The sequence below is a fragment of the Bos indicus x Bos taurus genome, chromosome 19 (assembly GCF_003369695.1).
Source record: "Bos indicus x Bos taurus breed Angus x Brahman F1 hybrid chromosome 19, Bos_hybrid_MaternalHap_v2.0, whole genome shotgun sequence".
Taxonomy (NCBI): Eukaryota; Metazoa; Chordata; class Mammalia; order Artiodactyla; family Bovidae; genus Bos; species Bos indicus x Bos taurus.
The window spans coordinates 61,314,900-61,342,163 of NC_040094.1; positions in this window are offsets into that span (position 1 = coordinate 61,314,900).

Genomic DNA, 27,264 nt, shown 5'->3' on the forward strand with positions numbered 1-27,264 from the left:
TTACACATCCTTAGGGCTTCCCTGGTGGCTCAGATGGTAAAGAATCTGCCTGAAATGCAGGAGACCTGGGTTCTGGGTCAGGAAGATCCCCTAGAGAAGGGAATGGCAACCCACTCCAGTATTCTTGCCTGAAGAACCCTATGGATAAAGGAACCTAGTGGGCCACAGTCCATGGGGTCACAAAGGGTTGGACAGGCTTGAGCAACTAACACATACATGCACACGCATGCACACACACATACACACATGCACGCACACGCGTGCACACACACACAATCATGGATGAAGTACAAAGTACAAAAGAAACATGTGGGATAGAAACGGAGATTCAATAGAAACAGTTCCCTTTCTCTATGCTTTGAAGGATGCATGGCGATAAAAAAAGAACATGTCCCCACTTCTATAAACATTTTGGCAGAGTAAAAGCATTAATCTCAGAAGTGGCATCCAGTTTATACAGAATTGGAATGGAGGTATAGACTGATTTTTTTTTTACTTTGTATTACCCCAAACTAAAAAATCTATTAATTTCCCCAAAATTACCATCAATAAATTAGAAAAAAATCAAGCTATAAATTCTATCTCCTATTTGAACAGTATTTTATTTTCCAAGATGCTTTCACATACATCAGTTATTTGGGGCCAAACTTCTTAGATAAACATTATAAGTATTATCAACATCCTAGATATGAGATACTATAAGTGGATAAAAGCATAAAATAAACCAACGTGACTTTGGTTGCTGATCCTTCCAACAGCATTTATGGGGGAGGTATTATCTCTTGTGTTCAAAAAAAACTGAGCTGTGGGTAGAATCAGATTGCGTGATTGAATGGGACAAGCTAGGTAGGAGTCATCTATGGGTCACTTAATTTCCATTCTCTCAGGGTTTACCCAAATCCCATTCCATATTTCTCTAAAAGTGCAGAATCTACCTCAACTAAAGAAAAGCGGGCTTTTTCCTCAGGATCTTTGAGATTCTCAATGTGCTTACAAATCTCTGAGAGAAATACTCTGCCTGAAATGTTTTCAGTTTTTGCATCCTGAAATCGTTCTTTCCTTCGTATTGTTACTGAAAGTGGAAAAAAAAAGTGTGCTAGTTACTCAGTATGCAACTCTTTGAGACCCCATGGACTGCAGCCCTCCAGGCCCCTCTGTGCATGGGATTTTTCAGGCAAGAACACTGCAGTGGGTGGCCATGCCCTCCTCCAGGGGACCTTCCCCACCCAGGGACTGAACCTGCGCCTGTTGTGTTGCAGACTCTTTACCCTCTGAGCCACCAGGGAAGCCCTACTGCTGTTGTCCTCCGATTAAAATCTTCTGGAAACACTGTTCAGCAAAGTATGATCTGGAAAACATTGCACTCCACCGTTGTCAGTAAAAATAGAAACAGTTTTTCCTTTGGAGTATTCTGTTAAAGTTTTGGAAAAACAGCACCTGATGTGCAGAAATCAAGGAATGAAGCCTCAAGAGCACAGTTTCCACTCATTTCCTGGGCAGTACTGTTCTGAAAAGTCATGACGGTCCTTTGGAAATACCTGCAGCCTCTTATTAGACCTAACTGCGGTCCAGAGCAGCTCCTCTCTGTGGAGTTGATGATGACAGCAATGGTGACGATGATGATTCCATTTCTGTATTAGTTTCCCGGGGAAGTCATAAAATAGCGCCGTAAATGTGGTGGCCAAAAACAGGACACATTTATTCGCTCATCATTTAGGTGCTGCAGATTCTGAAATCAAGGTGTCCACAGGCCCATGCTTCCTCTGAAGATTCGAAGGAAAGAATCTTTTTCTTGCATCTGCCTTGCTCCTGGTTGCTCTTGGGAAGGTAGTTCTTAGTCTAGATGAGACATTTTAAATATTGTGGTTGTTGTTTAGCTGCTCAGTGATATCCAACTTTTCTGCAACCACATGGACCGTATAGCCCTCCAGGGTCCTCTGTCCATGGGATTCTCCAGACAAGAATACTGGAGAGGGTTGCCATTTCCTGCTCCAGGGGATCTTTCAGACCCAGGGATCAAACCTACATCTCCTGCATTAGCAGGCAGATTCTTTATGGGTTAGTCACCAGGGAAGCTCATAGAAGCAATTCATATATATGGTTGTTGGTGGTTTAGTCACTCAGTCGTGTCCAACTCTTAAGCCCCCATGGATTGTAGCCCACCAGGCTCCTCTGAGCATGGGATTCTCCAGGCAAGAATACTGGAGTGGGTTGCCATTTCCTTCTCCAGGGGATCTTCCCAACCTAGGAATCAAACCCAGGTCTCCTGCATTGCAGGCAGATTCTTTACCTCCTGAGCTATGAGGGAAATATATATGGTTAAAAAACAGTAATCAGAAGTGAGGACTTGTAGCCAATGAACAAAGCCTTCCTCCTCATCCACCTCCTTGCTAATCACTGTTTCATTTTCCCATTTTCTCCACAATAGCAACCATCATTTTAGCTTCTTTCCCTGCTTTTTATTTTTTAAATCTCTCGATGGTTAGCCTACAACTTTAGCTGATATAGCTTTATTGCATGGCTTTGTGGAATTTTAATGAGCCAGGGTTGGGTTAATTTACTAATCACTTCTGAACGGCAAGATAAAGAAAACCCAATTCCACTAGAGAAAAGTCACTAATTTCAAACAAAATAAACTATACATCGCCATTTCAAAGGAGATGACATTCTCTTTTGAAAGATACTTTTCTAGGGCAGAGAGAAACAAATCAACTCTATTTTTAACCACCCAAGCAGTTAAAAGTGAGGATAAGCTTTGAATTATACATTATATATCGTTTATAAACTTTCTAGTGGTTCATATGAAAGAGAGGAAACAGACACGAGCTTTGTAAAAAGTTTGATATAAATGCCATTCTCAGACTGTTCGGCTTCTAGAACCCAGGTAACAATTATACTGTGGGAGAATACAAGAGCCATCGATCTCAAAATCTCAACTCTATTTCGAGTCAAAACTTTCAGCCAAACATGACACTGTATAAGCGTAATTGCTTTTTTCCTCCAAGCATTAAACCTTACCTGGCTGAAATGAAAAGGGGGGAAACCATCTTTAATTTTGTTTTATATACACCGGGAGGGAAACAGAAACCTTTCATCTGAAAGCATTCTGACATTTGACAATGTATAAGGTGAGGGTCTCCAAATGCATGACGGGAGTCATTTCCAGTAACCAGGGGTGGACACATGTTGAAATATCTGTGAGATTCAAGTTTCTACTGGATTTCCCTTGTATTGTGATGACAGAAGCAAAGCTTCCCACTGTGATCAGGGAATTTAGACAACTGAATTCCTCAAAATACCTAGATCTTCCTTTTTTCACTCCTACTCCAGTGGAAGCCATGCAGAGCCCTGCCAGACACTCTATGTGGACCTGCCTGGTGGAGAAGCTTCGCATCTTGAGAATGTCTAGTCCGAGTGGAGCTGGAAGATATATATACATATTACACATGCACACATACACACACACAAGCACATATACACACACATACACACACACGCACATACACACATACACATGCACGCACATATACACACATACACACATAAACACACGTGCACATACACATATACACACATACACACACATACACACATACACACACATATACACACACACTTACACACTTACACACATGCACACACACACACACACACGCGCACATATTTAAAACGGATAACCAACAAGTTCCTACTGTATAGCACAGGGAACTCTGTGAACACAGCATTTCTTGTCTTTCAAGGAAACAGCAGGTCGAAAGAAATTGTATTTGGAATCAGGGAAAATCTCTATTTCAAGTCTGCAGAGACAACACAAAAGTGCAAGAGTGCCTTCTTCAAGCACAGCTACACTTTTAAACACCATCTCTATTTTTCTGGGTCTGCCAGGAGGATCAGAGCTCTGTGTTAGCAGGGTTACCGAGAGGGAGGCCGTGACCTCCTTTTGACCCTGGAGCTGGACTCGGTGATGGAGGCTCCCCTCCCTCCCCAGCCTTGAAACGGACTGCTGCCCGCCTTCCCCGAAGTAGGAGCCAGTGCAGGCCTGAGCAAGCAATATGTGACTTGCCTTTTGGACTGAAAATATGCCCGGATCCTGTTAAGGTTCCTAGGAAAGCTTTCAGATTCAGGTGGGCAGGTATGGAGGTCTCCCCCACCTTGCACTCAGGACAAGCCTTGCAGGTAAGTCCCCTGCTTCTTAAACCTGCCATCTCCCAGTCTGGAGGGGCTGTCTTTTTCTTTCCATGTCTCCCTGCGCTCTGGGTTCGGGGGCCAGTTTGGGAACCAACACTGTCTTCTTTCCTCTTTCACCTTCTCCCTTCTCTGGGTTCAAGTCTGAGGAACTGGGGCAGAACCACTGAGAACTGAAGACCCAGCATCCTGCATCCATGGTCTGGCTCTCAGACTTCACAGCTGGACGTCCTTAAAAGAGACGCTCAGTGGCTCCCGGCCGCAGGGTCCTCCTTCAGAAAAAAGGGTGACAGAGATACATCATGCTCATGCTGTCAAGATGATTTCATTGGCCGGTAAATGTAGGTGCGCTCTGGCTAGTAAGTACCTGGTGTCTGGAAGCAGAGGACTGGGAGCTGTGGCTTACCTCCTCCTGTTGCAGGGGGGAGTCAATTCTGACTCCACGTTGGAACTACTCCTTCGACTTGCTTTCCATTGCTCTTGTTATTTTAATCATACATAATGGCTTGCCTCAGAGAATCCTGCCCTTCTGCCCGACTGTTCTACTAAAGCGCCTTTGTTCAGATCCCTGTCCACCTGTAGATTGCCAGAAGAAAGAGATTAATACATCCCCCCTGCCTGAGGCTTGTCATTCGAGGAGATATTTGCAAGAATTCAATGGTCTTTTTACTCTGTTTCCTCACCTCCCTCCGTCTCTGATCCATGAAAGAATCTGGCATCCAGGCCCGGACAATATGCTTATTATGAGACATTAGTCTGCCATCTTCTTGGTTAGCCAGCTTGCTGAATAAAGTTGTATTCTTGGCCTCAAACACCTCGTCTCTTGGATTTATCAGCCTCTCGTGCAGTGAGCGGCCAATGCAGGAGACATAAGAGACGTGGGTTTGATCCCTAGATCAGGAAGATCCCCTGGAGGACGGCATGGCAACCCCCTCCAGTATTCTTGCTGGAGAATCCCATGGACAGAGGAGCCTGGTGGGCTACAGTCCTTGGGGTCACAGAGTCAGACATGCAGACGCAGTGAGCAGCGAGCTTGGACTCAGCAGCGCTTCCATTAATAGGAGCAGACGGGAATGTGTTCTCTGTAAAGTGTCTTCTCACAGTAAATCTCTGAGTATTTGACTCTGAGCAGCACCGTCCACCTGCATCAGGACCTCATTACTGCCTCCAGAGTAAAGCTTTGGAGGCTTTTCTCATTACCCGTGGCTCTGCCTGAGTTATGCGCTGTGGCTTTTGTTCATTTCTTGCTGGAGTATTTTTTGGCTTCCCAGGTCGTGCTAGGGTAAAGAACCTGCCTGCAGTGCAGGATACTAATGAGACACAGATTTGATCCCTGGGTCGGGAAGATGCCCTGGAGAAGGACATGGCAACCCACTCTAGAATTCTTGCCTGGAAAATTCCAGGAGGAGGAGCCTGGCGGGCTACAGTCCATGGGATCACAGAGTTGGACATGACTGAAGTGATGCAGCAGAGCATGACAGGTGCTTTACAATCTCCTGTTCGCTTCTACTGCACAGCAAAGTGAATCACGTATATATATATATTTATGTATGTATATCTCCCGTCCTTTTTGGATGTCCTTCCCATTCAGGTCACCGCAGGGCACCTAGTAGAGCTCCCTGTGTATACAGTATGTTCTCATTAGTGACCTAGTTTATACATAGCATCAATAATATTATATATACGTGTGTGTGTGTGTCTGTGTGTGTATGTATATAAATCCCAGTCTCTCAATTCATCCTACCCTCCACCCCACTTGGTATCCATACATTTGTTCTCTACATCTGTGTCTCTATTTCTGCTTTGTAAATAAGACCGTCTATACAAATTTTTCTAGATTCCACATATACACATTAATATATATTTATTTTTCTCTTTCTGACCTCACTCTGTATGACGGACTCAATTCCGTTCCCTTTTACGGCTTAGCAATAATCCATGCGATATAGGTACCACGTCCTCTTTCTCCATTTCTCTGTCGATGGGTACTTAGGTTGCTCCCATGTCCTGGCTGTTGTAAAGGGTTCTGCAATGAACACTGAGGTGTGTGTATCTTTTTGAATTATGGTTTTCTCTGAATGCATGCCCAGGAGTGGGATTGCCGGGTCACAGGGTAGCTCTGTTTTTAGGTTTTAAGGAACCTCCATACTGTTCTCCATAGTAGCTGGGTCACTTTAAATTCCCACCGACAGTGCAGGAGGGTTCCCTTCTCTCCACACCCTCTCCAACATTTATTATTTATACATCTTTTTGATGGTGGCCATTCTGACTAGGTGCAGTGATAGCTCATTGTAGTTTTGACTTGGCTTCAGCTCTTTAATTTGCATTTAAAATCAACTTAGTTTCAGGGACTTCCCTCGGGGGTCCAGTGGGTAAGAATCCCTGCTTCCACTGCGGGGAACAGGCGTTCAATCCCTGGTTAGAGAACTAAGATCTCAGTGTGCTATAGGTCACAGCCAGAAAAAAATACAGTAAAATCCACATCGTTTCCCTTACTTCCCCTCCCCCAGCTCTGACATTCACTATCACCTCCTCTGCCACGTCTTTGCTGTCTTCTCCCCTTTCACTGTGCTCTCAGAAATCTTCCTGCTCTGTTGAATCTGGTACCTAGCTGCGGTAGTATAATTCTCCATTGTAGTCTCAAAAAGATTTTATACTGTTGTTCCCCTTGGGTAAGGACTTAGTGTGTGGGTCCTCTGTCTGTCTGGCCTTAGTAAAATATTGGGCATGTAGGACAACTCAATAAATGATTGCAGAAAGAATGTACAGAAGAAAGAGTTGATACGTGAACTCCAATAAGATTTCTACTCGTTATTGCATTTGGAAATCCCACCCTTTCTCTGATGTCACGTTGGAGTCTCACCTAGTGATGAAGACCTCCTTGAGCATCAGAGACCTCAGGGATTCTCTTTCCTAAAACTCACTCTGGGACTAGAATCCAATTTCTTTCCCTCCCCTTCCCCTCCCACTCCTTCTCTTCCTCCTCCTTTTTCTTTAATAATCATATTATTATTATTTGTCTTGACTTAATGATGTCTTGAGGGTGCCATTTCCTTCTCCAATGCATGAAAGTGAAAAGTGAAAGCGAAGTTGCTCAGTCGTGTCCGACCCTCAGCGACCCCATGGACTGCAGCCTTCCAGGCTCCTCTGTCCATGGGATCTTCCAGGCAAGAGCACTGGAGTGGGGTGCCATTGCCTTCTCCTCTTGAGGGTAAGGCTTCCCAGGTGGCACAGTGATAAAGAATACGCCTGCCAATGCACAAAACCCAAGAGATGAGGGTTTGATCCCTGGGTCAGGAAGATCTTCCCTGGAGGAAGAAACGGCAGCCCACTCCAGTGTTCTTGCCTGGAGAGTCCCACGGACAGAGGAGCCTGGTGGGCGACAGTGACACGGAGTCACCAAGCTTTGGACACAACTGAGCACTCGCTCAGTTGCTCACATACTATTAGATTCATGTGAGGTGCTGGGCAACTTCAAGCTCAGTGTAGGTTGTCACCTATCACATCAGATCATCAGGGGACAAGAAGCCTCCTTGAAATTCCGAAGGCAGGAATCAGAATCCTTCAAGGAGACTGCGGTGGAATTAACCTATTCTGGCTTCAGAGCAGGCAAATGAGTTGCTGATCTTTTCCCTTTGAGTTTCTAAGCTGTGTGCAATGTTAACTATCAGCAACTCAATTCTTAGAAAAGACAGAGGAAAAAGGAACAGGGAAACGATGCAGAAGTAAGGCAAGTCAGGGCCCATAGGCAGTGGGTGCGAAGCCAAACAGGAGACTCAGCGCATCAGAACTCTGCCAGACACACGGGACTCTGCTCAGTGTCATCTGGCAGCCTGGGTGGGAGGGGGGTTTGGGGGAGAAGGGAAACGTGTGTGTGGCTGAGTCCCTTTGCTGTCCGCCTGAAACTGTCACAACACTGTTGGTTGGCTAAACCTCAGTACAAAATAAAAAGGTAAAGAAAAGGATGCTACTAAGGGAGAGAAGGGCAGACGCAGATGGGAAGGAAACTTACCGAGTGAAAAAGAGAAAGTCATGCTTTGGCTGTAGAAACATCTATTCTGCAAGAGTGTCATACTTTTGAAGTCGTTGGTTATTATTACTAAATACACTTAAATAGCAGAAAAACAATGACACACCAGGATGAAGGCTGTGAAACAGTCTGGCAGTAGCTCCACATTCTGGTTCCTGGGCCTCTTTTCCTTCCTTGGTTTTGATTGTTTTTCTTTCAACCAAGGGATGAAAAAGAATAACAGGCAAATTTTCCATTTTTTGGAAAATTGCAGGATACCCCCGTTACTATTAATTGCAATACACCTTCTGCACTTTCTGTGTTTCTCTTTCAAGACAAGTGTTGGATTAGGAAAAGTACAGACTCATCAACCAAAGACAGAATGCTGGCTACCATGTGGACCTCACAGGATATTTTTGGGGAAAAATCCTGGAATGGTGAATGGAAAAAGGACCATCTAAGAGCAAGGCACACCATTGAAAAGCTGTGTGCAGGCACGTTTGGTTCTGAAATCCCATCTCAGGTCTCTAAACTTGGGAAAAAAAGTACTTTCTTTTTTTCCTGTACTATGTCAATCATTTGTAAGACATCAGAAATTAATTACCCTTTTTATTTTCAAGTTTCTCTGAAATTATGAAAGGAGAGCTGAGTGAAATAACAACAGTCCTGCTCTCTGGCAGAGGATAAAACATGACTTCAAAAAACACAAGATCCTCAAAAAATGCCAACATTCAAACCATGCTTAGCTTACGATGGAGCCACAGTTTCTCAGAGATAAACAGTTTCCTAGAGTTGACTGCCCCGCCATTCATCATTTGCTTGGGCTGTGCTCACAAAGTGACGATAAATATAAAACCATGTCAACTCAGGCACAAAAATATGATTTTTGAGAAATGTTAAAGGTGAAGTGTTTTGATACTTTTTTGGCATACATCACACCATGCATGCTTTTGAGTTTTACCTCTTATTTCACATTTCAGTATATTTATCACTGACTACTCATTGGTTCTATTTTTGTTTAACCGAAGTAGACTTCTAGACATGTTTTCCATCCAACCACTGCAAGATTTCATATGCATCAGTGCTGGTTTCAAAGGCTTTAATTGTTTGGCATTGGACAGAAATGTAAAGTTTCGGCATCATCACCATCATGATCATAAGTACTTTTGTTAACAAGAGCATCCCAAAATAAAAAGAACAGTCATGAAATAACTGTAAGGAAGTTGGAGTTTTTCCTTTGGGTCCCACTTAGGGTGTTCCTTCCATGAGATGCTGCCTCTAAAGGCGCTTTGCTTGGTTATATTATTAATCTATTTCTCCTGTATCCACACTAATGCACTGGGAGGCTGAGAGCAGAAACCTCTTCACTCCTTTTTTTTTTTTTAATATCAAAAATAATTTTTAATTATTTAGTTTTTAAATTGGGGTATAACTGCTTTATAATGTTGTATTAGTTTCTGCTGTACAACCAAGTGAATCAGCTACACATGTAAATATCTACCCCCTCCCTCCCACTTTCCCCAGCCCCCTCCTCTAGGTCACCCCCTCCTCTAGTGCCCCCTGGACAGGGCACTCTTCTCCCATTCTTAAAAGAGTTCTTTCGGTTGCTTTCAAAGTGAAAAGCAGTAGCAATAATATAATGGGGAAAGGATGTGCAAGGTGGGGCTCAGACAGACCTGGAAGGAAGCCCAGATCAGTCCCTTAACAACTGTGTACCTTCTCTGACCCCTAGTTTGGTCAACCATGAAACCGAGATATTAAGACCCACTCTGCCTGTGATGTTTCCAGGGTTTGAAATCGTGTAGGTAGATCTTTAGTAATTACTTTGCTGTTGTTTAGTTGCTAAGTCATGTCTGACTCATTATGACCCCATGGACTGTGACCCACCAGGCTCCTCTGCCCATGGGATTTTCCAGGCAAGAGTACTGGAGTGGGTTGCCATTTCCTCCTCCAGGGGATCTTCCCCACCCAGGGGTTGAACTCATGTCTCCTTTATTGGCAGGCAGGTTCTTTACCACTAGGGCCACCTGGGAAGCGCTAGACCACATCAGGTTGAGTTTTATTAGGACTAATACTTTTATTGTCTGTACAAAATAGAACAAAATGAAAACTCCCACTTCGAACCTGATTCCCTCTGCGGTCTTGGATTTAGTGTTAAGACTCTTTGGCTTATCTCCCTTGTTTTAAAATGGAAATGATCAAGCATCTACTAACCCAGGGATTATTCAAAAGGGAAAAAAAATATATACTTTTTAGTTCCCTAGATCAGGACCCCCACTGAGAAGGCAGCTCCCACCCCATTAGTGCTTCGAAAGCTTGCTTGGTTTCATCCATTTTATCTTTTCTTTCTAATGTCAGGATATGCTTCTCATTTTTCTACACGGATGTTACTGTTATTATGATATAAGATTTTTTTTTTCCGTCTTCTAACTCCTGTCCCAGATCTCTCATCCTATGAGACACAGATTACAATTGTTCTCCTTGACTGCTGAGGACATTTTCTTGGAGACATTTATAGCTACAAACGCTTCCCTCTAGATTCTCCATATAGATCGCAATCCATGATAATGCATTTCGGGCAATTGAATGGAAAGACTCGTCAATGTGATGTGGACGGCAGAAAGGACGTTCTCCACAGATAGGAAAGGAAATGATCCACCAGAGATGAGATAAATGTGCAATAAATATAGCTCTATACCCCAGGGGGTGACAGGCACAGCACCTAATGACTACTGACTACAGGAGAGCCATAAAAATGACATGAAATGGAAGGTTGCACTACTCCCAGTAGGCACCCACCCTAATGTTGCCACAAACTCAGCAGCACCACAGAAACAGATAAACAGACCAGTTTCCATGATGGATGGACCACCAGTGAGACCCAGAGAGACGCGGTGTAATTGTACTCTCCTGGCTTATCTTTTCAAAGCAGTTTGTGTAGGAACGTGATTGTGAACAATGTAGAAACTGATCTCAATTTCCAAAAGCAACTTAAACCACACTTTCTTTATAAGGTCACTTAAGGGGATATGTGGCTTCCCAGGTGGCACCCACCTGCCAAGGCAGGAGGCACAAGAGACCCAGGTTTGATCCCTGGGTTGGCAAGATGCCCTGGAGGAGGAAATGGCAACCCACTCCAGTATTCTTGCCCAGAGAATTCCATGGACAGAGGAGCCTGGCGGGCTGCAAGTCCATAGGGTCACAAACAGTCAGACATGACTTAGCAACTGAGCACACACACAAAGGGGTGTATACACTACGACTCACACCTAAATTGTCTACTATTAAGGAATTATGATGCAATAATTAAGGGCCAATAATATATCATTAAGGCTATTATTAAGGAATAATGATCAAATTCATGAATCAGGGATAACTACCTCTTTTTTCTTAGAAATTATATAGTTTCCAAATATAATACATGTATATATATATAATTTTTAAACTTTTAAAATGGTGAAGTAAAAATAGCACATAAAGCATCAAATAGTTTTCTATCGAGCTGAATGCGTTGTAATAAAAAGAACACCTGTGTTGCAACTGAGTCAAAAAATCAGAATGTTCCTTAATTCCAGAAGATTCCTCATGTCTCTTCTCTGTCATAACTGCTCTGTCTCCCCTAATGGCAACCACTTTCCCAATTTCTTAAGAGCTTTCTTGAGGCATAATTAACCAAACATATTTAAAGTCTGGAATTTGATTCATTTTACCATATTCCAATGCTAATAAAACCATGATTGTCATCGGGACAGTGAACATACCCATTCATCCCCAAACTGTCCTTGTACCCTGTTGTAATTCCTCTTTCTACATCATTTAATTCCCATCCAGGCACCCAATCATCTCCTTCCTGTCTCTATATTTTAAGTTTGGATTTTACAGGGTCTTCCATAGCTGGAATCATACAGTTTTACTCTTTTTTTTTTTTTGTCTCTCTACTTTCATTTGAGCCCAAAGGTTCTGGGATCCAACCCTATGCTGCTATCAGTAGCCCATTGTTTTACATGGCTGAGTAGTAGTCTACTATAATGGATAAACAAGTTTTTATCCATTTACCTGTTGATGGACCCTGATGCTGGGAAAGACTGAAGGCAAAAGGAGAAGAGAGTGGCAGAGGCTGAGACGGTGGGATGGCATTACCGACTCAAAGGACATGAACTTGAACAGATTCTGGGACACAGTGAGGGACCAGAAGGCCTGGGGGGCTCTAGTCTGTGGCATCATAAAGAGTCGGATGTGACTTAGCAGCAAATAACCACAACAACCTGTTAATGGGCAAGTGCCTTGGTCACCAGTTTGGGATAGTTGCCCAGGTCCACCTGCTGAGAACATTTCTGTACATGCTTTTATATGGACGCGTGCTTTCCCTTAGATGAATACTAAGGAGTAGAACAGCTGGGTCACTCTGTAGATTTACAGTTTAAAATAACTACCAACGGGTTTTTCCAAGGGGTTGTGTTGTTTACATTCCCACCAGCGGTGTGTGAGGTTTGCAGCTACTCCACACCTTTGTCAAAATCTCACATGGTCTGTCTTTGAATTTCAGCAATTCTATTAGCTATGGAGTCATATCCCATTGTGTTTTTTAATTTCATTTTCCAAATGACTAATAATGTTAAGCAAATTTCCGTGTGCTTATTTATGTTCTTTGGCAAAGTGTCTATTAAAACTTTCCCCATCTTTTCCAAATTGATCATTTGCTTTTATTTTTGAGTTTTGAATATTCTTATGTAGTATGGCCACAGGTCCTTTGTCAAATTGGGTTAGACGGTAAAGCGTCTGCCTACAACGCAGGAGACCCGGGTTCAATCCCTAGGTCGGGAAGATCTCCTGGAGAAGGCAATGGCACCCCACTTCAGTGCTCTTGCCTGGAGAGTCCCAAGGACGGAGAAGCCTGACAGTCCATGGGGTCACGAAGAGTCAGGCACGACTGAGCAACTTGACTTCGCTACTTCTCTCAGTCTATGGTGATCTCATTTCCTTAACAATGTCTTATGAGAACAGAGATTTTAAATTTTGATAAAGGAGAGCTTATCAATCGTTTTTTAATATTTCATGCTTTTGGTGTTAGAGTCTAATAAATTTTTATACAAAGGAACAAAGATTTTCTCATAAGAATATTTTTAAAAATGTTATAATTTTACATTTGACATTTAGGTCTATGACCCATTTTCTTTTACATTTTGCATATGGTATAAGCATGGATCACATCTTTCCCCACTCCCTCAACATGAGCATCCAGCTGTTCCAACACCTTTATAGAGAATTTCAAATATTCCTTTCTCAATAATTTCTAAAACAAGAAGAGAGGAAATCAGTAAATGTATAGAAGATATATAGATAATGTATTTTGAACCAAAATAAAACTTTGTAAAGGTGATAGAAAATTGTTGTGCTTTTTAACATTTTCAAAGTAAGAATGAGAATAGGAAATTTTATTCTTTGTTTCCTTTCCAACAGTAGGCCCAGTGGAAATCTGTTTTCCTCCCTGGTGTAACATCTAGGAAATCATTTGGTCCTGATATCCTGCCCAATTGCCTATTATCAGCAGATAAAGATTGTGGGCTCTTGGAAACAGTCAAATGTAATGTCTCATTATGGAACTAATTTCTAGTGGGAGTTTTCCACCAGCTGTTAACAATATTTCTCTTGAACGCATTCAGAATATTTGGGAAAAAATATGAAAACTTTCTCCCAATCAATAAAAACAAGCATTCTCAAAATATTGAGAAAGAATGGCATGGATAGATTTTTATGACCAGTGTTTTACCCAGGAAACAAAGCAGTTTCAGACAAAATTCAGATTTCTGGGCTATTTGTGTTGATATAAAGTGTCAAATAGGAGAGTAGTACATTTCTTCTGAAAGAATAGCACCAGTAACTATTTTAAAACAGTACATGTATCAGGAGCTGGGATTTTATGTTTCAAATAATTTGGAAGGCAGTGAGGTTACTTGATGAAAGTGAAAGAGGAGAGTGAAAAAGTTGGCTTAAAGCTCAACATTCAGAAAACTAAGATCATGGCATCCGGTCCCATCACTTCATGGCAAATAGATGGAGAGACAGTGGAAACAGTGGCTGACTTTATTTTTCTGGGCTCCAAAATCACTGCAGATGGTGATTGCAGCCATGAAATTAAAAGACGCTTAGTCCTTGGAAGGAAAATTATGACCAACCTAGACAGCATATTAAAAAGCAGACACATTACTTTGTCAACAAAGGTCCGTCTAGTCAAGGCTATGGTTTTTCCAGTGGCCATGTATGGACATGAGAGTTGGACTATAAAGAAAGCTGAGCGCTGAAGAATTGATGCTTTTGAACTGTGGTGTTGGAGAAGACTCTTGAGAGTCCCTTGAACAGCAAGGAGATCCAACCAGTCCATCCTAAAGGAGATCAGTCCTGGGTGTTCATTGGAAGGACTGATGTTGAAGCTGAAGCTCCAATCCTTTGGCCACCTGATGCAAAGAGCTGACTCATTGGAAAAGACACTGATGCTGGGAAAGATTGAGGGCAGGAGGAGAAGGGGACGACAGAGGATGAAATGGTTGGATGGCATCACTGATTCAACGGACATGGGTTTGGGTTGACTCCGGGAGTTGGTGATAGACAGGGAGGCCTGGCGTGCTGCGGTTCATGGGGTCACAAAGAGTTGGACACGGCTGAGTGAATGAACTGAACTCAGGTTAAAAGTGAAGCCAGTGTGCAAGGTACAAGAGAAGTAGAAAATGAGGCTATAATTAGACCTAAAATGCTCTAACCATGTTAAACTAGTAATTTTATTCAATATTTTCCCCAGTGTGAAGATTGCATGCTGTTATGTAATAGTAAACTACAGATTTATATTAATTTAGCATGGCTGAGAGATAAAAACTGAAGCCAGAATTGTCAAGTATACACACACACACACTTTAAAATAATCATTATAACACAGGCACTTTGAGAAGATAATCCCCTGAGCTATGTCTCATTCAACATGTATAAAATCTGGGAAATGTTTGCAAGACATTCACCTTGAAAATGCCAAGAATGTAAACTATCATCCAGGTGGGATACTCTTATCCAATATTAGCACTTGCTCCACATCTTGTTACCATGAAAAGTTCATAGCTCATTCACAAGACAGATCCTTGAGACATCTTGATTTTAAGAGACACTGTTGGCTCTGGTGGAGTACAACCCAACACTTCCGACACCACTGCTTTAACCCTGGAACTGAACTAGATTCTGTTGTTTAGTTGCTAAGTCGTGTCCGACTCTTTGAACCCCGTGGAGGGTAGCCCACCAGGCTCCTCTGTCCACGGGATTTCCCAGGTGAGGCTACTGGAGGGGATTGCCATTTCCTCCTCCAGGGGATCTTCCCGACCCAGGAACTGAACGCACAGGCGGATTCTTTACTGCCGAGCCACCACGGAAGCCAGCGTACATTTATACACCTTCTCTAATAAAGACACTCTAATTCCAGAAAGGGGAGGCAAAAGCAAACAAAAGCCCTGTACAGACTTAGGTTTGATAAGCACCGCTCGCGGAAAGTCCCAGAAAGTCCGCCTCAGGCGTCCTGAACATCCTCCCACCCCAAATCAAATGACAGATATTGGACTTGAACTTCCGTAACTCACATTTATTGATGAACTTGTTCCACAATAAAGTACAGCACCCCAAAATGAATGCACGTTGCCACTGCTTGGGACGGACGTGGCTGCTGACAGGTTTAACACGGCTGTGTTCTATTGTTTCTAGTCTTAAAAGTTATCTGATACGTTAAAGCCTCTTCCCATTCTTTACCCTATGTTACTCCAATAGATAATCATGTGGAGATGCGTATGAAAGTATGTGAATGTGTGTGCAAGGAAATTTTTAAATTTTTTTAAATTATGTTTTAATCGTTGATTGTGTGACTGACAACAGTTATCCACATTTCAGATGAAGATATGAAAGAACTCAAAAACATGATTTGACTAAGTTGATTCTACTCTAAGGAGTTTTCACTCCATATTCCTGGTTGTCTTAACTAATCTTATGTCCAATAAGAGACGGAGCTACAAAGAACCCTCGCTTCTTTTGTAATTAACAGAGAATCATGGAAACTGTGGGGCTTCCCTGGTGGCTCTATAGGAAAGAACCTGCCTGCCAAAGCAGGAGACAAGGGTTCAGTCCCTGGGTTGGAAAGATCCCCTGAAGGAGGAAACGGCAACCCACTCCACTATTCTTGCCTGGAGAATCCCATGGACGGAGGAGTCTGGAGGGCTACAGTCCATGGGGTCGCAAAGAGTCAGACGCGAATTAGCCACTAAACAACAACACAGAGTCCATACATGATTCTCTGAACACCTCAGTGAAAAAATGGTATCAGATGCTTCCAGCTGACCCTCATTCTACACCTGTGGCAAAAACTCAAACTGAAACCAGCAGTGCTAACTCTCTTCTCTTCTCTGTTAACTTCACAATGTTTTGTTCTGATTTGTTATAAAGTCACATGATCTCTAAATTCTATTAACTTTCAAAACATTCTGTAATCTGACCCTTCTCTGAATTTCCAGATAATGTCTCAATGGCAATGGTAATAATTATTAACATTTATATAGAGCTTATATCCGGAGAAGGCAATGGCACCCCGCTCCAGTACTCTTGCCTGGAAAATCCCATGGACGAAGGAGCCTGGTAGGCTGCAGTCCATGGGGTCGCTAGAGTCGGACACGACTGAGCGACTTCACTTTCACTTTTCACTTTCCTGCTTTGGAGAAGGAAATGGCAACCCACTCCAGTGTTCTTGCCTGGAGAATCCCAGGGACGGGGGAGCCTGGTGGGCTGCCGTCTATGGGGTCACACCGAGTCGGACACGACTGAAGTGACTTAGCAGCAGCAGCTTATATTATATCATGGGCTTCCCTCATAGCTCAGTCAGTAAATCATCTGCCTGTAGTGCAGAAGACCCGGGTTCAATCCCTGGGTCTGGGAAGATCCCCTGGAGAAGGGAATGGCAACCCACTCCAGTATTCTCGCCTAGAGAATCCCACCGACAGAGGAGCCTGGCAGGCCATGGAGTCGCAAGAGTCAGACATGACTTAGCGACTAAACCGCCATCACTAAAGTACATTTAGATGAACTTGAGCAAACTCTGGAAGATAGTGGAGGACAGGGAAGCCTAGCATGCTGCAGTCTACGGGTTCGCTAAGGGTTGGGCATGACTTAGCAACTGAACAACAGCATTTAGATAACTTAGAAGGCACTTTTTAAAAAAATGTTCTTATTCAGCAACTTAGGAACCCTCAAATTATATTTTCCGATGGAAAGATATCAGCTTCATAAAGTGTGTGTTAATCTCAGTTTCGGAAAAAAAATGTAAATCTTAGCATTTCTTTAATCCATTAAATCTTTCAAGGGTAAGTTATTGCAACTAACAGGGCAAAAAGGGATTGTACCCAGAGATTATTTGGAAAAAAAGAAAGACCTCAAAAATTTGAACTTAGATTCAGGAAAGGAAATACATCATATATATTTTTTTTTCCTATGGGTGATGACAGGACTTAAAATTCAAAATGCTACGCTTGCCTGGAAAAGCTACCTATTTTTTAAAAAAATGAGACTTTAAATGATCTCCTGGGTACGACTATGTTACTCAGGACTGTCGACACAGAGAAATGAGGCATTCCAGTTACTGAAACGTTGAGAAATGGCCTAAACGATGCCAAGTGCATGTCCCCTGCCGTGAGCCACTTCTCCGTTCCCCGTACAGAAAGTTTCAGAGCAAAAATCATTCCTTTGCCAAATATGGAGAGTCGAGGTGCCAGGCCAGAAATGTCCCTTGACGTCCCACCCACCTCGTACCCATTCAAAGGAACCAGCATATAATCGGTCATTGTGATAAGATAATCCTTCACTCATTCGTACAAAAGCATCTAAAAACGTCTCAGATTTTCCAGCAGCATTTGGACAGTGATACACAGTATGTGGTTAGTGCCAAACTCAAGGGTACAAAGCCTTATTCTTGGCAGTGACTACAAACAATTTCCATTTTACTATGAAAACGAAAGGAACACACAAAGTTTCAGTCCTCTTCTCTGGGGCGTTTGCAATGGATAAACGCAATGTATTATCCAGGAGTAAATGTGTTCTTCCACTGAGGTTTTGTTTTTTTTTTTTTTTTATATCAGAAGCACAAACAATGTAAAAGGACAATTCAACATATTTTAAAACACGAAATTCTCACAAAAGAGAATATTAAACTATTTAATTTGATCATAGTCATGTTGTGTGGGGAATTTAGAAGGTACAGAAAAATGAAGTCATAATAATGAGATGTTACCTGTAGTTCTCACATCCAGAATCAGGCAAGATCATCATTTCTGTGCATTTACTTCCACATATGTATGTGTGCACACAAATCCTTTGTGTCTTAGATTTGTGTGTTTCTTCACCATACATGTGTGCTCATATTGTGTAAATCGATATTTAGGTTTTGACTTACAATGAATATTTTTAAGGTCAAAATTATGGTTTTTCCAGTAGTCATGTATGGATGAGAGAGCTGGACTATAAAGAAAGCTGAGTGCTGGAGAATTGAAGTTTTAGAACTGTGGTGTTGGAGAAGACTCTTGAGAGTTCCTTGGACTGCAAGGAGATCCAACCAGTCCATCCTAAAGGAAATCAGTCCTGGGTGCTCTTTGGAAGGACTGATGTTGAAGCTAAAGCTCCAATACTTTGGTCACCTGATGCGAAAAGCTGACTCATTAGAAAAGATCCGGATCCTAGGAGAGATTGAGGGCAGGAGGAGAGGAGGGCAACGGAGGATGAGGTGATTGGATAGAATCACTGACTCAAGGACATGAGTTTGAGCAATTCCAGGAGACAGTGAAGGACAAGGAAGCCCAGCATGCTGCAGTGAGTGGGGCTGCAAAGAGCTGGACACGACTTAGCAACCAAACAACCACAGCAACGAAAATAAGGCGTGTACAATCATGTGTGCCGATGAGGTTTGCAGAATGCTTCGGTCACAGGCAGTGATTGATCATGAGCAGTGCTGTTATACGGTGACCCATCTCACATAGCTTCAGTTCAGTCGCTCAGTCGTGTCCGACTCTTCTCGACCCCATGAATTGCAGCACACCAGGCCTCCCTGTCCATCACCAACTCCCAGAGTTCACTTAGACTCATGTCCATTGAGTCAGTGATGCCATCCAGCCATCTCATCCTCTGTCGTCCCCTTCTCCTCCTGCCCTCAATCCCTCCCAGCATCAGAGTCTTTTCCAATGAGTCAACTCTTCGCATGAGGTGGCCAAATAGCTTAACAAAAGTTTTTATATCCTAAACAGTTTTCTCCAGAGGAGAAAAGTTGATTGAATCTCTAGAAATTTCAGCCTTCATTTACCCAATTTTGTAAGAAGAATCCAGTAGGTACAGACTATTCCATTTTTTGTTACCATGTAGTTGCTTTAAACTGGTTTCCATTCTGTGACTTGCCTTGCCTTTTGAAAGAACTGGGGAACCTATTTTTATTAAATTTTCCTTTGATTCACTTCAGATATTTTTTTGCCTCTTTTGTGCTCCCTGTTTCAAACTTTGTTACACAGGCTAAGTATTGGGAGTAAAAGAGCTCATATTGTCATTTGTTTATAATTTCCTATTGCTTTTAGGGCTTTTGCGGGGAGGGGGGGCGGGCATTACAAAGTAATTATTTTTAAAAAACTTTGCTGCCATGTGGTTAATCTGCAGCATTCTGCTGTTTTGTGCTGTGCAGCAAAGGGACTCAGTTATGCATAGAAAGTAAAAGTGAAAGTGAAATCGCTCAGTAGTGGCCGACTCTTTGCAACCCTACGGACGGTAGCCCACCAGACTAGCGTGGATTCTTTTCATATTCTTTCCCATCCTGGTTTATCACAGGAGATTGGATAAGGTTTCCTGTGCTGCTCAGTAGGAAATTGTTTACCCATCCTGTATATAGTAGGTTTGTGTCTGCTAATCCCAAGTTCCCCGGATATACGGAACACTTCAAAAAATTAATTTTAAGATGGTTAACTAGTCGGGTGTCACCTTAAGTATAGATTTATTTTTCCAATGCCTGGTCACCACCGTTTCTATGTTAAAAATGTAATCCTATCTGGGCCAGATAGATTCTACTAGTTTCTTCCGATTTATTCTGCCTGTTTCTTCTCTGGGCTCTGTGTCCTGGGAAGCTGGCCTCGGGGGTTTCAGACATTGGGAACCTCTCTTGGTAGGGGCTCAAGGTGGGAGGAAGGGGCGGCCAGGTTCCTCATGCCGAGGTCCCCTGCTATACGGCTCGATCACTCTGCCTCTTCACTGCTCTCATGGTTCCTCATCTTCTTGACCCAAATCTCTGCCTCTGGTCTTGCAGGAATCTCACTCCGCTCCTTCCTTTTGGGGAGGAGGCTTAGCATTGCAAGATTAAACAGAAAAGAGAAAGTCGGGGGGGAACATACTGACACCAAAACTTACATCACTTACTTGCTATTTATCTGAACTACAGACTAACTGGGCACCTTACATTTGATCTAGGGGTGACAGGATGGTTAGCTCTGCCCTCCTGGGTTCTTTCTGTGGTTTCCTACCACACCCACGTTACAAGTGGATCCTCTGTAAATAAATCCTCCTCAAATTTTCTCTATTTGATGAAGCCTCTGGTTTCCTCACTGACACACAGTCTTGTCTCTCTTTTCGGCAACCAACTGAGTTCAAAGTAAATTAACTTGTTGCTTTCTTGGTGTATCTTGATTTATACCTGCATTAAAAAGAAAGCATGCCTGTACTATTTCAATGTAAAAACATACGGTCAGCAACTCTTTTAGGCTGCAGAATGCAATAGTTTGTGTCCAGAGTGACAGGAAAACCCTGCACCTATAGGACAAGTCAGATGCCTCAGCTGTGTCCCGTTTAGTCTGGAGAATGTGTGACCCAATTTCATCACTCACAGCACTTTCTTTCCATCCAGGTTATATCCTGTATTAATAGCGTAACCCTAAGGATCACGGGGAAAAACGAATCAAAGTTTACATTTTCTTCTCGGTCCCTTCATTGCATAGCTGTGTGTCCTTCAGCAAGGTGGCTGGTCTCCAAAACCTATGACTTACATATTATAATAATGGGTAAATGCCTTAGGTTTGTTTTTTTTTTTTTAAGTTTAGTATACATTTACTAAGACGATCTTTGGGGTTTAGTTTTCTCATCATTAAGATGGAGATAGTAATAGGTAACTAATGAAAACCTGCTCTGTAGCACAGGGAACCCTACTCCGTGCTCTGCGGTGACCTAAGTGGGAAGGAAATCCAAAAAAAGAGGGGATGTATGTATACAGATAGCTGATTCACTTTGCTGTACAGCAGAAACTAATACAACATTGTAACTATGCACCAATAAAAATTAAAACTGTCTAAACAATAAATAAAATAGAGATAGTAATAGTGCCTGTGACAATTTCATGACTTAAGCAGAGCACGTGGAGGAAGTATGAGGTGTTAGTAGCTACTACTCACATAAACTAAAGTATTGCTCTATTGCCAAATCTGAGTATGTCTAGTCAAAGCTCTGGTTTTTCCAGTAGTCATGTATGGATGTGAGAGTTGGACCATAAAGAAAGCTGAGCGCCGAAGAATTGATGCTTTTGAACTGTGGTGTTGGAGAAGACTCTTGAGAGCCCCTTGGACTGCAAGGAAATCCAACCAGTCCATCCTAAAGGAAATCAGTCCTGAATATTCATTGGAAGGACGGATGCTGAAGCTGAAATTCCAATCCTTTGTCCACTTGATGCAAAGAACTGACTTATTGGAAAAGACCCTGATGCTGGGAAAGATTGAGGGCAGGAGGAGAAGGGAACGACAGAGGATGAGATGGTTGGATGGCATCACCAACTCGATGGACATGAGTTTGAGCAAGCTCCAGGAGTTGGTGATGGACAGGGAAGTCTGGTGTGCTGCAGTTCATGGGGTCACAAAGAGTTGGACACAACTGAGCGACTGAACTGTAACTGCAGTTTGTATCTGCTAATCCCAAACTCCCGATTTATCGCTCCCCCTCTCCCCCTTCAGTCCTAAGTTTGTTCTCTGTGTCTGTGAGTCTGCTTCTGTCTTGTAAATAAGCTCACTTGAGTCATGTTAGATTCCACATGTGAGTGATATCATGTAATGTCTGTCTTTGTGATTTACTTCCCTTACTAGGATAATCTCTAGGTCCGTTTATGTTGCTGCAGTATTTCGTTCTTTTTATGGCTGAGCAATATTCCATTGTGTGTATATGCACCACATCTTCTTTATCCACCCCTCTGTCCACGGACATCTAGGTTGCTTCCAGGGCTTGGCTGTTGTAAATAATGCTGTAAAGAACGCTGCAGTGCATGTGTCTCTTTGTGTGAGGGTTTTCCCTGGGTGCATGCCCAGGACTCGTATTGCTGGATCATATGGCAGCTCCATTTTCAGTTTTTTAAAGAACCTCCCAACTGTTTTCCACAATGCCTGCACAATTTATCAGAGAAAGCATTTTCATATTCAGTACCTATATTTCTCATCCAAAGAGCCTCCCTCCCTCCCTCCCACATCCCCCCATTCATACCCACACGTGCACCCAACACACTCTAAAATAGAAACAGCACCTTCATGATATCAGGGGGGGAAGACTGCTTGCCTGTCGTTCAGGAGCTTAACCCTTGGCCGTGCTCACACTTTGACCTGGTGATTCTTTGATGGGAGCCGGGGGCAGGCATTAGCAGACCTGAGCAAGGCAGGAAGTGAGCACCGTCCCTGACCTCTCTCCACCCACTAGATGTCAGTGCAACCCCCCTCCATCCATGCTGACGAAAACACTGTCCAGACCTTGCCAAGGTCAGGAGGGCCAAGATCCCATCTTTGGAGATTCTTCTGTACAGGGTGTCACAGTGTAGAGCACTTTTTATCCTCCTGTTAGCATAACAGTAAGCCTGAAATTGGTTTATTGGGTTCTTTCACAGCTTAAACCAGTTTTGCATTAGCCTTCTTATAGATTGATATTATACGTTGACATTCTTTGCCTTAACAATCTCACTGCTGCTGCCACGGCTGCTAAGTCGCTTCAGTCGTGTCCGACTCTGTGCAACCCCAGAGACGGCAGCCCACCTAAATATGATGTCGACGTGTACTGTGAGATGACAGGTAAAGCAAGAATGGTGGGTTATTTTATTATTTATTCTTATTTTTTTTAATTAAGGCAGGATGCAATGGACAGATTTACTACCTGTCTTCAAATTAATTAGGGAAAGTTTCCGAGGGGTGGAAGCTTGTTGTTTTTTTTTTTTTGTCTTTTGAAGCAATAGCATGCAATAAAACCATCACAGATTGTATTAAATTTTGATTTGTATGTGAACCAGCGAGTTGACTTGAAATGTCAAAGTCATTAAACCACTATGGTTCTCCTTCCTCGGTGGAGGAGCTGTCAGACGCAATTTCCCCTGGACGAGCCCAGTGTGTACAAAGGGAACAGACCTCAGAGGAGGAGAGCAAAGCATCTGGAGAAGCAAGCCGCTCACAGTCACCTGAACTCTGGGCGTAGAGGAAGCCCTCTTCCAGAGCACAAATGAACCACACAGTAGCATATATTTAGCAAATCCTTCAGAACACTGCTCGTGACTTCCTATCAGTCCAAATTAGAGATAACCTTTCACTGCAATAAAGAACTGATTAGATTGTCAGTCTCCCTGAAATGCACGCATGCATCTGGGAGATATTCCCAGTTTCAGTTCCTCTCATTCATTCCTGTTTCTCCTCGGACTCCCTGAATCCAGATGATTTCTCCCCGAGAGGAAGCACGTCAGGACGACGTTCAGGCTCATGCTTAATGACTAAGGCCTTCTGAGACACCTCACTGGAAAGCTGCCCTATGGTTTGCTAACTGAACGAGCAGGGTGGCAGAGAAAAGGCCTTTACTGTTCTTTTTAGATGGCCTCACACATTTACCCTCAGCTCTTGGTAAAGAAGAATCGATTCATCTCACAACCTCCGCTGTTGCCATAGTACCACCTGGATGTAGCTGGAGAGAAGCACCCACTGTTCTTGTTCAGTCTCTAAGTCACGTCATACTTTGCAACCCCATGGACCACAATACACCAGGCTCCCTGTCCCCGACTATCTCCCAGACTTTGCTCAAATTCACATCCACTGAGGCGGTGATGCCATCCAACCATCTCACCCTCCGCCACCCCTTCTCTTTCTGCCTTCAATAATTATAAAAGCTTACACATGTCAACCATACAGGAACTATTTGTTAATAAATGATCTGTCCTAATACTTACAAATGCAAAGCATAACTCCATCCTGGTAAATCAAGTCTGGGAAGACATAGCCGTTGGCTTGAATTTTTGAGGAAGGTTTTGCGGAGCTTGCACAGGTCTTAAAGGACCATACAGATTGCGAACAGTGCAGCAAAGGTGATAGGAAGTCTTGGAAAGTGGCAGGCAAGAAGAGATTAAAATAGGGAAATTCATAGGAATTCTAGGAAAGCTCTGTTCTGTTTAAGAAGATATTAAGCTAGAATTGGCTTATGTCATAACCTGTTCATGATAAGAGGAAATCTTTTTAAAATTCAATCCTCTAAGCATAGGCCTTGCAGATGTGGAAAAAATGTCACAGGAAGCTATGTTCAATTCCCTCTTGGCTAAACTTTCATACTTGTGGCCAATATTAAAAAAAGAAAAAGAATAAAGAAATCTTGTTTCCTTATGACTTAGGGTAAAAGATTTATCCCAGTGTTTTCTCTTCCAATAAATGGTGACCCAGGAGTATAAACAGGTACCTCCTGGTATAATATATTCTGCAGGACTTTGAAGCCTGCATAGAGTGAAAAAGGAAGTGTGTGGCATAGTGATTAATGTTTGTACCAATCTAAATTTTATGACACCACCTGAGTTACTGTTAAAATGACAACAGAACTCTACCTATATAAACATCTTTCCCTCAGTCTTCTGGAAGAGAAATTTGTCCCAGTTAAATCAACTTAACTTTGTGGTCTATTAAGACATAGCATCTTTGAATTAGATGTTATCATTAATAACTAAGCAACTGAATTCAAAGTCTTATCACTTTTGAAGTAGAATAAAGAAACAAGGAGCCATATTAGTTTTCACCATGTAGTATCATCTACAAACAGTGGAAAATAGGTTATGGACTTGAATTTAAATTAACTCTTTTTATTTGCAAGTAACTAGTCAAGAGAGACCAATATCAGAGAAGCCAGGACTTAAAACAAGGGAAATCACTCTTCTGGAAAATTTAACACCTGGAAAATAGATTCTACTAAATAAAAGATGTTTTACAGTAGAAATAAAAGCCTACCCAACATTACGGTGATTGCAGTTAGAGACAAGGATTATATGTTGTCTTTCTATAAACTCTGAGAGCAGGAAATTTCAGGGTGTATGGATTGAGAAGAAAAAGATAGCTTTAATATGAAAGAACTCTTCACATTAATTAGGCATAAACCAGATTAATATTACAATAATATTTCCCCAAAGCAACTTCCAGTTTGACATGCCAATTAACTTTTTTCAAGATATGCTATGCAAATACAGTATTTTAAATTATTACTCTAAAGCAGGTTAATATGATTCTGGAATTATTCAGTAATCTCTAACTTGGTATACTCTGTAGAAATCATGTTCTCTTTGGGACTTTCATTCCTCAGAATTGCCATCACACCATTACATTTTCACTTATAAAATCAATTTAGTTATATTAAGACAGTTATTATTTCCTGCTATCGCCTGTGCTAGGCAGGGATGTGTGGGGATAGTGCCCATACTGACTTTACTTCATTTAAGAGGAGGAGTTTATTAAGAATGCAGTAGGGCTAGGATGGGGGCTTCCCTGGTGGCTTAGTGAAATAAAAGCAAAAATAAACAAATGGGACCTAATTAACCTTAAAAGCTTCTGCACATCAAAGGAAACTATTAGCAAGGTGAAAAGACAGCCTTCAGAATGGGAGAAAATAATAGCAAATGAAGCAACTGAGAAACAACTAATCTCAAAAATATACAAGCAACTCCTACAGCTCAACTCCAGAAAAATAAATGACCCAATCAAAAAATGGGCCAAAGAACTAAATAGACATTTCTCCAAAGAAGACATACAGATGGCTAACAAACACATGAAAAGATGCTCAACATCACTCATTATCAGAGAAATGCAAATCAAAACCACTATGAGGTACCATTTCACACCAGTCAGAATGGCTGCGATCCAAAAGTCTACAAATAATAAATGCTGGAGAGGGTGTGGAGAAAAGGGAACCCTCTTACACTGTTGGTGGGAATGCAAACTAGTACAGCCATTATGGAGAACAGTGTGGAGATTCCTTAAAAAACTGGAAATAGAACTGCCTTATGATCCAGCAATCCCACTGCTGGGCATACACACTGAGGAAACCAGAATGGAAAGAGACACGTGTACCCCAGTGTTCATCGCAGCACTGTTTATAATAGCCAGGACATGGAAGCAACCTAGATGTCCATCAGCAGATGAATGGATAAGAAAGTGATGGTACATATACACAATGGAGTATTACTCAGCCATTAAAAAGAATACATTTGAATCAGTTCTAATGAGGTGGATGAAACTGGAGCCTATTATACAGAGTGAAGTAAGCCAGAAGGAAAAACATCAATACAGTATACTAACGCATATATATGGAATTTAGAAAGATGGTAACAATAACCCTGTGTATGAGACAGCAAAAGAGACACTGATGTATAGAACAGTCTTATGGACTCTGTGGGAGAGGGAGAGGGTGGAAAGATTTGGGAGAATGACATTGAAACATGTAAAATATCATGTAAGAAACGAGTCACCAGTCCAGGTTCGATGCACGATACTGGATGCTTGGGGCTGGTGCACTGGGACGACCCAGAGGGAGGGTATGGGGAGGGAGGAGGGAGGAGGGTTCAGGATGGGGAACACATGTATACCTGTGGCGGATTCATTTTGATGTTTGGCAAAACTAATACAATTATGTAAGGTTTAAAAATAAAATAAAATTAAAAAAAAAAAAAAAAAGAATGCAGTAGGGCTAGGATGGGGGCTTCCCTGGTGGCTCAGTGGTAG